Raw genomic sequence first — 12,811 nt, 5'->3', positions numbered from 1 at the left:
AAAGATTTAAGTATTGTCATTTAAACTTACAGGACTATATATGTGTGTGAGTGCATATGTGCATATCAAAGTTATATGAAGGTTAATAATTTTAAAAAATTATATATAAGAGAGGAGAGATGACTTGCAGTTTGGGAAAAGAAAATTGGTCTCTGGGTATGTCATCTATTGTCAACATGAAGCAGGTAAAAGTTCTTTGCCTAAATTATATTCTGACATGGGAGCAAAGATTGTCAAACCTCTGTGTGTGCCCTCTCCTTTTTTGCAAGTGTGCCAATATTTATACTGATCCTTGTGATGCTTTTGAGTGCTTCATGATTGTACCCAAGTTCCTGACTGCTAAAAGAATTATTATGATTTCCACTGTTATCTCTCTATGGCTGTTATAAAATATCCACTTCTAATTTTTAGTCACCTTTGCTATTATTTGTATCAACTCTCCAGTCTCTTAGGGCTACTTTTTCATATATTACCCATTTCTACAACTTGACCCAAAATTCAGAAGCTTTGGACACTCACAGGATGTCATTTTCACCTAAACTGTCTTTGCTGCTCCCCAGACTAACAAAGATTTGCTCCCTCGCCTTGTCCAGTTCAGCACTTGCCAACAAGGAAGAGAGTCCAGGAGTGAATGGGCATGATCTGTATGCTGCAGTTTTTTTCCAGAATTGCCCTGGAGTCTTGTAAAAGCTGCCCTTTTTTTTTTTTGCCAGCCCGTCAATGTTGAAGAGTTGTTGATATGAGTGTGCTCTCGTGATTGCAAGCATCTATTTAGAATGAGTGGAAACAGCCACAAAGAGAGGTAGACACAATGACTATCTGCAAAAGACTTCTAAGAGACAGTTTATTCCCAGGTTTGGAATACCCTTGTCTGGTAAAATACTTGGATACACTTCGCAGGAGAGATTGTAAAAGAATTTTGTTTTAAGGCCCTACACGTATATAGCAATGCCTTCATTGATTTTTCCATCTTAAATTAATCAAGGGTAATGTTAAAATAGAAATCTTAAAGAAGAAGAAAAAGGAGAAGGAGGAGGAGAAAGAGAGGAGAAGGAGAAGGAGAAGGCAGGGAAGAAGGAAGGACCAACCCACTGGCTAAAGATTTTGAAAAACTGGATTAAAGTGGCCAGAAATATTGTCTATAGCCAAGAAGCAAGTAGCAGAGGTTACCTCTGGGGAGAGGAGCTAGAGGGAAAGGGTATGAGGAAGACTTCTTTTTCACCATTTACCCTTTTGTTCTTTTGCATTTTGTACAAAGTTTATAATTGCTTATCAAAAAGTTCATATAATAACACTCTTCCAAATTACAATGTCACATACATGACCCTTGAATTACATTTCTTGCAGATATAACTGCACATGTGCAAATAATGATGGGGGAAACCTGTTCATGGCAGCATCATGTGTAATAGCAAAAGATGGGAGGCATCTAAATGTCCATGAAGGGGATGAGTGAAAGGAACTGTGTACATCCATGCAACAGGATAAAATGCAGACCCAAGAAAGGATCAAGAAGCCTATTATGCACTGATACAGAATCTGTATTTCCAAAATATATTACGTAAAAAAATAAATTAATAAAAGAAAAAGATACAGAAGTAAACTATGCTATCACTCTCTGTAAAATAGACATGCATTTCCTTGCTTACGTATTAACAACTCTACCTAAAGGATACAGAGGAATAATATTACTGGTTGAATCTGGGGAGAAAATTAGGTGGCAGTAAGACAAGAGTAAGAGGATGGCTCTTCACTATATACACTTTTGTACCTTTTAAACTTTAGGTCTTATAAATATATTACCTATTCAAAAAATAAAAATAAGCATTTTTTGAAGGGGATAATAGTAAATGTTACCAATTTCAGAAAACCTCATCCACAGGCATTTTCTACACCTCCACCAAAGTTCAATTGGTATCCCAATAAAATCCATTTAGACTATCTCTGAAATTATCCTGAGACTATAAGAAATAGAAAGAACATGGCAACTGAATTATTCTGTAGAGATAAATGAGGAAACCCAAGTCATTTTCTGCAGATGAAAACTTTTTTCGATAGATAAGTATACATATATCAGAGTGCTCTTCTTGCTATGAGTTTTTTAAAACTTTTAAAATTGTGATATAATTTTAGACTTACGGAAGAATTGCAAAACTAATACAGATAGTTCTTGTACACCACCTTTCACCCAGCTTCCCCTAATGTTAACATCTTGCATAATCATAGTACAATTATCAAAGATAAGAAATTAGCATTGGTGTATTACTACACCACAGACTTCATTCCAACTTCCTGTGAGATTTTAAATTATGTTTCAAAACCTACTTGATTCAGGCGGACTTCCCTGGTGGCGCAGTGGTTAAGAATCTGTCTGCTGGGCTTCCCTGGTGGCGCAGTGGTTGAGAGTCCGCATGCCAATGCAGGGGACACGGGTTCGTGCCCCGGTCCGGGAAGATCCCACATGCCGCAGAACGGCTGGGCCCGTGAGCCATGGCCGCTGAGCCTGCGCGTCCGGAGCCTGTTGCTCCGCAACGGGAGAGGCCACAACAGTGAGAGGTCCGCATACCGCAAAAAAAAAAAAAAAAAAAAAAAGAATCTGTCTGCTAATGCAGGGGACGTGGATTCGAACCCTGGTCCGGGAAGATCCCACATGCCATGGAGCAACTAAGCCCATGAGCCACCACTACTGAGCCTGTGCTCTAGAGCCTGCGAGCCACAACTACTGAAGCCCGCACCCTCTAGGGCCCGCCTGCCACAACTACTGAGCCTGCATGCTGCAACTACGGAGCCTGCATGCTGCAACTACTGAAGTCCACGCGCCGAGAGCCTGTGCTCCACAAGAGAAGCCACCGCAATGAGAAGCCTGTGCACCACAACAAAGAGCAGCCCCTGCTCGCCTCAACTAGAGAAAGCCAGCGCACAGCAACAAAGACCCAACGCAGTCAAAAATAAAAAAATAAAAATAAACCTACTTGATTCAAAAAGCAAGCCATTAAGAACATAAACATTATTTCTTTGTTACACAGCAAAACAAATTGTATTTTTTGTCTTTAGATTTTAATTTTTGTCACAAATATTTTTTGTAAATGTTCAAAATAGCTAGACAGTATTCTGAAGATTTTTAAATGTTTGTATAGGTGTACAATAAGGCAAACTGAATTCATGTTGGAAAAAGTGGCATCTGTAGAATTGTGGATTTGGCTTAAGGGACTTAAATTATGGCCTGAGAGAAGTATTCATGTTTCATCAATTGATCACAAGCTTTTGCTAGTCAAAAAATTTGTGAATTAGCCACTTAATTGAAGAGATTTCAATTCCATTCCTGAGTCTACCAACAAACGCAGTGGTTCTCAAAGTGTGGTCCCCAGACCAGCAGCATCAGCATCAGCTGGGAGCTTGTCAGAATATGTGAATTTCCAGTCATCTGTGTTTTAGCAAGCCCTGGGTGATTCTGAAGGCTAAACTTAAAAAATCTCTGATTATAAGTGTTTCAATGACTAAAAGGAGGGGAGAAGGAGAAGGGAGGAACTAATAGAGAACAGGAAATTCTCAATGGAACATTCAACCTGCCTGCTTGTTAACAGGAAGGTCTTGGTTCAAACTTTACTTGTTTGTTTCCAAGAAATAGATTGTACTTCATTTCTCTTAAATACAGACTTACCTTTTCTATACATCAAGGTTTCACCTTTGACCTGAGTGAACTGGTTCCAAAGACTACAAAATGATTAATGTAGAACCTCTGCATTGATAACCTCTTCTGCCAGAAACTGATTTGATCACTTTCTCATTGGGAAATGAGTATAATAACTCCTCACTTTGCACAGTTCTGATATGCACACATTTCAGTCACAGCGGTCTAAATTAAGACCAGTCCCCCAATACCTGTGAGTAATGACATAGGAAAACTTCACTGTCCTCAAAGCACTAGGGAAATAAGAGATGTGTATCATGATCTGTAGCCAATCACATCAATTCTTTCAAAGTCTGTTGACGACTAGTCACCGTGCATTTGTTATTCAGTATGCAGTTGCTGCTTTGTCTTCCAGTGATAAAGCCCACCTGACATTTTACAAAAATGAATGACTGAAAGAATTGTCCAAGAAAGATTAAAGTGCAGCCCCCCCACCCAAAAAAAAAAAAAAAAAAGGAAAAGTGATATCACTAGAAGTGAAGTGAAATTGAAAGTGATTAGATGATACCGCCAGGGGAATGTTGACACCGCTGCCATTCTTGAGACTCCAGGCATGCAGCCAGGGGAACTTTGTAAAGGTGAACTTAGCGACATAAATGAGGAAAGTGGTTGTGACACCAAGGATGAAGATGTGCCAGTGGAAGTGATGTCTGCAAAATCCTTCATGTTGAAGAATCCTCAGATTTCGTAACATAGAAATCACAAAAGGTATAATCTTGGAAGCAAAAATAAGTTGTCAAATTGTACTCCCCTGAGAGGGGGGAGCTATATAAATGGATTGGTGGACTCTCAGGGAATTAGGAGCTGAAAAATTGTGCAGTAAGTTGGAAATATTTTAGTTCAGAGATTGTTGTTGTATCTCGTATGTTACCTTTGCTGACAGAAAATCAAGTCACAATCAAGCTAAGAAGAGGATTATAACCCGACACAGATTCTTAGAAGCTCTGACAACTGTTCCACTGGTCAAGAGTTAGAGGTGCAGTTTTATACATTCCTGAGACAGAATTTATGTATCACATTTACAGGTTAGCATCGTACCTCAAGTTCATCAGAGATGTTTTGGTCAGTTATGTGTGTACAGAGTAAGCCTTTGGTCAATGTGACCCCCTGTATGGGATGAAAAAGAAATATTAATCTTAAAATTACCATGCTGGTGTCTGAAGAAAGGGACCATTTTTCTCAACAGTTGATTATATCGTCCTGCTTTGAGGTCTGGTTAATGTATCATGCTGATGCACATTGCGCATTGGGAAAGACCCACCACAAAGAGGGGCGTTTTTCTTTTTTCTTTCCATCTTAGTTTGATTCTCTTGTCATAGAAAATTTATGATTTTTCCTCATCACCTGTATCATCTAAAGTTTGATTTCTTTCTGGTTGTCATTCTCAGTAAGTTACTGGTCTGGTAATAATTAAATTATTGTCTATTTTTTTTCTGAAAGATATAAATACTTGTGAATTTTCTTTAGTAAGCTAGAATAGGATTTTGGGCTCTTCTCCCACATTTATGGTGGTTAAAAAGAAGAAAGGGGAGGAGAAAAAGGAGAGGACAAGGGAAGGGAGAGAGGGGGAGACTGGAGAAGAAGAGTTGCTCTGTTCACCCACCCATCCATCCCCCTTCCAGATTATTCTTTTATGGTGTTTTATCTTTTTCTTAGGTATTCAGTTATTCAATGTCTTAGTCATTTTAAATTGTTCTATTTTGTGTTCTCTTTCAGATAGTCTTTCTAATACCAGAAGTTCACGGCCACTGCGTCCTACTGCTTGTTGTAAGTGCTGACTCTTAACAGGGTGAGTTGTTTCCACGTATGTTTCAATTATGATCAAAACGTATGATCTGTAGCAGGGCTTTCTTTTTCCTGAGAGAACCCATTGTGCCCTGGGTGAAGAAGAGTCCTGGCAGATCCATTCTCTGTTGACTTCCGACAAGAGTCTTGGGATGTCACTTGGACTTGGACACATTTTTATATTAAATTCCCACCTTGGGGTTGGGGGACTTCATTGGTAAAAGAAATTCAATCTCCAAACCTCTATGAGAAACTGGACTCTAAGATGTTAACAATGGGGGAAACTGGGTAAGGGGTATATGGAGGAACTCTGTGTACTATCTTTACAACTTTTCTGCAAACCTAAAATTATTCCAAAATAAAAAGGTGATTTTTCAAAAGGGAAGCCCCTAGGTTAGACCCTTAGGTAGCCATGGAGTCAGCTTGCATGCATCCTGGTCCTGTGCTCATTTACATCTTCATTTTGTGTATCTGCAATATCCCTTTTGCCTTGCAAGTTCAGCTATGAATTTAAAATAAATTTTGTTGTAATTCATCTAGCACATCTGAGAGTTATTACAGGTAGATTTTCAGATCATATCAGTCCACTACACATGGAACTTAATTTCCTATTTTCTCTTTAATCCACACAAATCAGGCTTTTATCCCCACCAGTGAAACTGGTCCAGTCAACCTTACCAATAACATTCATCTTGCAAATGCAGTGGTAAATTCTTAGTAGTCAGATACTCAGTCCTTTGTTAGCATTTGAACAGTTGAGCATGCCTTCCTTGAAACCCTTTATTCTCTTGGTTTGTCAGACCTTCCTCTTATTTCTTGTACTTCAGTGGCCTCTCCTCAGACTTTTTTGTGGTCTCTCTCCTTTGCTGACCTTCAGATGTTGAGTGCCTCTGGACTCAGTCTTCCACCCGGTCTCTTATAATTCTGCACTTATTCCATGGGTGATATTATTCAGTACAGTGATTTTAAATATTCATATGCCATGACTCCCAAATTGAGATCTTAGGACCTGATGACCTGACTTTTTCTCCTACTCCTGCCCCCCTGCTTCAGGTCCCCAGACTCATTTATACAACTGCCTACTCAATATCTCTGCTTAATGTCAAATTTAATAAAGCCCAAACAGAACTCTCCATCTGGCGCCAAAAATAACAGATATGTTGTTCAGTATATGCCCGTGGTAGGCCTTGACCAGGTCTGGCGATGTAGCAGCAAATAGAAAAGTAAATCACTGTGGCATAGCAAAACCTCTTTATGGGGACTTCCTGGCGGTCCACTGTTTAAGACTCCATGCTCCCAATGCAGGGGCGTGTGTTCGATCCCTGGTCAGGGAACTAAGATCCCGCATGCCGCAAAAGGAAAACCTCTTTATGGAGTAGTAGGTAGACCTTTGAGTGGGAACATGGCCCTTCCCCAATAATAGTATGACATGGTATAACCACAGTTCTCTACATTGACCACCAAATTTCAAGTATACCTTCATGAGGGCCTTCAATCCAGAGATCTACTATTTTATCAATACTATCTTTGGAGAGTAAACTTCTAGACTAGCCGGAGTAAAGGAGAGAAAGTTGCCTAACTACATGGAGTAGGGGAGGAATTCCTGAAGTCTGCTTTTTCTTTTTTTCTCATTTAATTTCACATTTATTCTCATTGCACTGGGCTGGGAAAGGAAGGAGTTGTGAGTGTATAGAATTGCACTATTGCACTGTCTTTCAGACAGAATTGGGATCCAGGTTCTAACTTCCTTTGAGTTCAGGATCTGAATCAGAGTCAGAGGAGGTTGACTGCAGCTGGAGGCTGGGGGCTGCTAGGAAAAAGGCAAGGAACAGGAATGTACTTGACCTTGGAGAATTCCTGTTCCAGGGCTCCCATCCAGGTACCTGAGGATCCTTCATGTAGATCACATGTTGGGGCGGTGGGCACAGCAGCTCCCCAAAGGGAATATGACTGGCACAGGCCTGGGACTGGTATTCAGGAGGTGGGAGGCTGGCCACATGTGCACAGGGAGGACCTGAGAAGACATTGTCCAACCATCTGTATCCCAGGATCCTGTGAAGGGGCCTCTCCATAAGGACAAGGCCAGGGCTTGCTCCTTGACCTCCGGTTGGCCTCATGAATAGTGGAGCATAAGTCATGCAAATTTATAAGCATTTGGAGACATTGTTGCCGCTCTTCTTTATGCCCCTGTGCTTGCGACCCTGGGCAATTGCTTTCGGCTGTACATGAGTCTTCTCACCACTTCACATTCAAGGAATTCCCATTCTTGTAGGAAACTCCCGATTTCCTGGTCACTCTAAGGTTTAATTAACTGGCCTGTTGGCTTTTCTGATCCCTGGGTTTATTTTTCCTCCTTTACTTCCTGGGGGGTTGCCAATGATTTCAGCCTGAAGTGTCTATTTTAATTCCTGATAAAAATGTCTATTTTCTCTGCAGCCACAGGGTTCTAATCCAGGGTCAGCAAAGAGCTGGTGTCCAGGGTCTTTTGAGCATGGGCCACTGCCTGTACTCCTTGCTTGGCCCTTGCAGTAAACCTTTCTCTGCTCCAAAGCCCGATGTTTCAGTTTGTGCGGCTTCACTGTGCATTGTGCACATGAACCTGCGTTCGGCAGCACAGGCACGCACCTGGCATGCTGGAATTCAGCAGAGTGTTTGCTCCTCTCTGCTCTGGCCGTTTCTAACTGCTTTTTCAACAGACTTTCAACCAGTGTTCATGTTTTAATCTCACATCCCTATATCCAAAAAGACATGGTCCTACCAATTTCTGAGTCTTTTGGTTGTTCTGCAATACAAATGAGGTTGCTTATCAGCTTTCGACACTCTGAATTTAGGGCTTTCTCCCATCTGCTAATTTTCTCATCATTTTCTCATTTGCTTTCCAATTCAAGTTTTGTGAGCTGTTGTCTCTTTTCCAATTTTCTTGAGTGTTTAAGTCTTTTCAGCAAGACTTTTTACTATTATTTTGGTGAGCTTTCAAGAGACGGCAGAGGTTAAATATCAATCTTCTAACTTTAACCAAAATCAAGACTTTAATACATAGGGACAAAGGTCCCCATTTGAAAGAGGAGGGTGGGATGGAGCAAAGGCAGGGCCACTGATACCCTTAGGAACCTAACAATCCACCTAGATCCACAAACTATTCAGAGTTGCCTGGGAAGCTTTGAAATCTCAGTTCACACTAGTTAGCCCAGGGGGAATTCTCATCACAGTTCTCTCAAGGAATGCATTCAAACGCAAGCATTTTGAAGTAAATCATTTAATCTCTATACAATCTCTGTACACTCTGTACAAATCTCTGTATAATCCCTCCACAGTTTTTTACCTCTAGGAACCAGGGTCACTGCAAAGAAGGAGGGCAACCCAAATTGGTGCCCCAAAGGAAAATTTAGTACCTATTCCTCAATCTGTTTTCTGTTGAGAGTCTACCCCCTCAGTGATTCCCACTGTCCACAAGTATCGGCTATCTTATCAGACAGCCTTTGAGCTGGCTGATTAATCTAAACTCATATAGAAATGCACCCCCTGACTCTACTTTTTAGCCTCAGAACTTCATTTAGTTCGTTTGATAGATTTTCCTGTCTTTGTCTACTTCAAGTTGAGTCTAACAGATTGAACAGCTTATTTCAAATTAGAGAGAGCAGGAAAAATAAGAAGCTTCCCATTCAAGGTCCCAAAGGGTCTTCTGCCTTTCCCCTCCTTGGCAAGCCAGGGAGTTCAGTCCCAAGTGTCTCCTTGCCTGCTGGAAGGAGTGTGCCAGCTGACTTTACCACAGCACCACCTTGTCCAGGAACCAAGTTTTGAGGTGTGTTTAGAGTTAAATCTATTAGAATCATCTTTTGTGTTTTTGTTTTTTTACTTGCAGAGCCAGCAGAAAGGCAGCTAAACACAGGGTCTGGGGTTTTTTCATCAACTAACAGACATCAGCTTATAGAGAAAGATAGGTCATATAAAGTCAAAGCTATTAAGTCAACTACAATTTAAGTGAACAAATTACATTTTCTACTGCAAACTCATTCTGCAGATTAAAGAAACACTGCATAGTTATATTTGCTTTGCAGTAGAAGGGAGTTTAAACATGAATGATCAGCTCAGGGAAAACAGCTAGTAGCAGTGGACATCTCAGGAAAATTTTCAGTGTTTCTACTGAACATCGCAAGAGACAGAGCCTTACAAATTATAATTAAATAAGACTTCTCCTCCACTGGTCTGGGCTGCTTATTCCTGATATCACCAGAGTGTACATATTCCTGGCTCTTGACTTCTGAGCTTACTGTGGAGGATAATGATCAGCCTAATACTTTGAAAATTTCAAGTATTTAATGTAATAGGTTTCTTGACCACCACCCCCCGCCAAAAAATGCCATTATAGCCCATATAATTTCTTTTATTTGGGTCAATTGTGAGTATAAAATTTTGAAGTTACTTTTCAAAGGAATTTTAAAGGAAAATAAAAATAGAAGCCTCTAGCAAGCAAAGGGGCACTATGCCTTGACCATCTTCTCTTTTCAGAGGCGAAGGCCTTCCCAGAGACAGTCTCAGGGAATACCAGCTAGTTATGCATCACCTCAGCCTTTCTACGGGAGTCAGGAAGATGACAGAGTGCCCACCCCCTTTATTTTTTCGAAGTCCTATTAATATAATTTAAAAAAAGTTTTCATCAGAAACAACTGACAATATTTAGTCGGTTATTTTCAGACTTTAGTTGGCCTATCATTCAGAATTCAGAACTGGAAACCAAGATCTAACTTGCCTCTGCCCTGGTCTGGCTAACGACTACAGATTTAGTAGGCCTGCAATCCGTCTGAAACAGTGTATCCCAAACAGAAACGTTCAGATGAGCTATATTGACACACAGTATTTATGTTGATTTTTTTTTGGTAATTACTTTAATCAGTATTAGAAAATACAAGAAATTAAACCGATGATTTCACTCAAGCGAAGTAAATGCAAATTGACTTAAAAATTAGGTAAATAATTCAGGTGGTACTCAAGTATGGCAAAAATCAGGAAGCCTGAATAGTTGAAGAATGGCTGGATTTATTCCAAGGAAATGAGGTCTATAAACTGCCACTTCACTTCTACGTCTACTGCATCCGTTTCTGATGCAAGGAGTGGACCTAAGGACCACCACCACCCAGCCTATGCTCCAGGCCCACTTTCAAATGGGGGCAAATTCACCATACAAAATTCACAGACGGCATCAGCAGAAGTAACAATACCAAAGCAACTGACGGAGCAGTGAAGAGGAGGAAAATGCTGAGCGTTTTTCCTTAATGTAGTAGGGTTAGGAGAAATTTTATTTTTAAAATGCCCTGTATTGTTCTTAAAGGATTGTTTGTGCAACAAAAAACATAAAAACTTGCAAGTAGAATTCATTTTGTTTTACAGTCCAGACAGTTTAAAACAGCTTCTTCTTAAAAGTACCTTTATGTAAATCGTCACCATTTCAGTAAGTAAATGCAGGCCTACAAGTTCAGGGGATAAAAATGGTTACATAAGCTGAAGGGGACATCAGGATGTGTCCTTTTTTGAATATGAATAGCAGGAGTAGTTCTACTCTTTAAAAGAAATTAAAACAGCATATCAACAGTACAACTCACTGTAGGAAATAGATAATATCCCTTCATCTTTGTAGTTCTACTATTTATTCTTCTAGTTATTCACTCATTCATTCAAAAACATTTAAGGGCTTACTATATGTCTAAGGAATTACTGCCAGCAGTGAAAAAATTCTTTTCCTCATCAGTTTGACCTAAGAATAAAAGAAGCAAAAACATCATTTTGCCATTTTTGGATTAAAATTCACAACTTCCTAGAAGCTATTCTGGATCAACTCTACTCTATGCTAACAATGCCTTTACTGTCTCTTCTTGGTTCTTATTTTATACACTATTCAACAAAGTTGGTTGCTGTGGCAGGCAGAATAATGTTCCCCCCAAATAGGTTGACTTACAATCGCTAGAGGGCTTTACAATTGTCAGTGGAGGCTACTGGAGAGTAAAACTAAACTAGGTGGTCACACAGGGAAAGAAGCCGAGTTTTAGCATCACTTGCCATATAAATGGCCTCACATGTTCCAGGTTAGCAAAGAAGCATTGTAGTTGACTTAGAGATAGCCATCCAATTTTAGATCTCAGGTAAGTGGAAAAGTTTCACAGTATACTCTGTGTTGATATGCAAAACTTTGTTAATGTGTATGTTTTGTTTGGATCTTTATCTTATTTTTTACTTACTAATGCTATTTAGTAAGCACTTGAGAATGTGGCAAGCACAGCATTTATTAGAAATACATGGTAGAGTTGCTGGCAATGTGGGTCTGGATTTTTGCTGAATTTTGGATTAGGAAACTTTCTTACCTTGAAACCCCTTGAGCAATTGTGACTTAAACCAGAGTTTAGTCCTTGATTATTTCCTGTTAAGGGACTCTGGAAATCTTCCACAGCATGTAACAGTAGGGCTAAACCTAAAGAAAACACTCAACAATTAGGTGTTGTTGATTGATTTCACCCTATGTTTGATTGATTTCACTCTGTAGACTCGAGACTAAATTGTTCGCCATTTTTCTCATTTAGTATTTTCTTCAGTTTCCTGGATCCCAGGAGATTTTTAGTAGGTTTTGGATGAGCCAACAAGGATTTCTGACCTCCATTCTCAGAAAATGTCTGGCCTCACCTCAAATCTGGATTTGACCATTACAGAGGGTGGATAAGGAGCATCATCACTAGACTGAGGGTCAAGTACACTTTGTCATCTTGGTATTAGTTTTTGTCACAGTTCCTAGCATGCTAATTTTCAAATAAATGATTTTTGGAAAAAAATGTATTTACAACCAGGTATCATGTTGAATACACAAATATAGAAAATTAAGTCATTTTTTCCCCGTTATCAGAGTTTAGGTTGGCCTTCTGAATTAATGAGAAAATGTTTTCTTGAGTATTTGTGTTATCTTGCAGGGTGGGTAGGACTGTATTTTAAAGTTAAATGACGAAAAGTACTATTTTTGGTTTTTATTAACGAGCCTGGGTTAGGGCTACAGTTGAAAACCTCTGGATCTTTACAAATCATGCAGTTTATTTAAGCAGCAAGGGTTGTATTGCTCTCAATTTCACTAAATCAACATTCATTATGTATAAACAATTAAAGCGCAAAAAGCCTTAAAAAAAAAAAAAAAAGACCATAACCAAAACCTGTGTAGTCCCAAAGCAGCATGGAGCTGTACAGGCCGGAAGCATCCATTTAAATTCCTGAGTTACAAGGAACATCACCCCTACATAAGAAAAAATTTACAGTGATTTTATCAGGCATTTCTCACACCTGTTAAAATTATAAGCATTA

This window comes from Delphinus delphis, chromosome 4 (assembly GCF_949987515.2).
Source record: "Delphinus delphis chromosome 4, mDelDel1.2, whole genome shotgun sequence".
NCBI classification, from domain to species: Eukaryota; Metazoa; Chordata; class Mammalia; order Artiodactyla; family Delphinidae; genus Delphinus; species Delphinus delphis.
The sequence above is the reverse complement of the archived record's forward strand: the minus strand, read 5'-3'. Positions refer to the sequence as shown.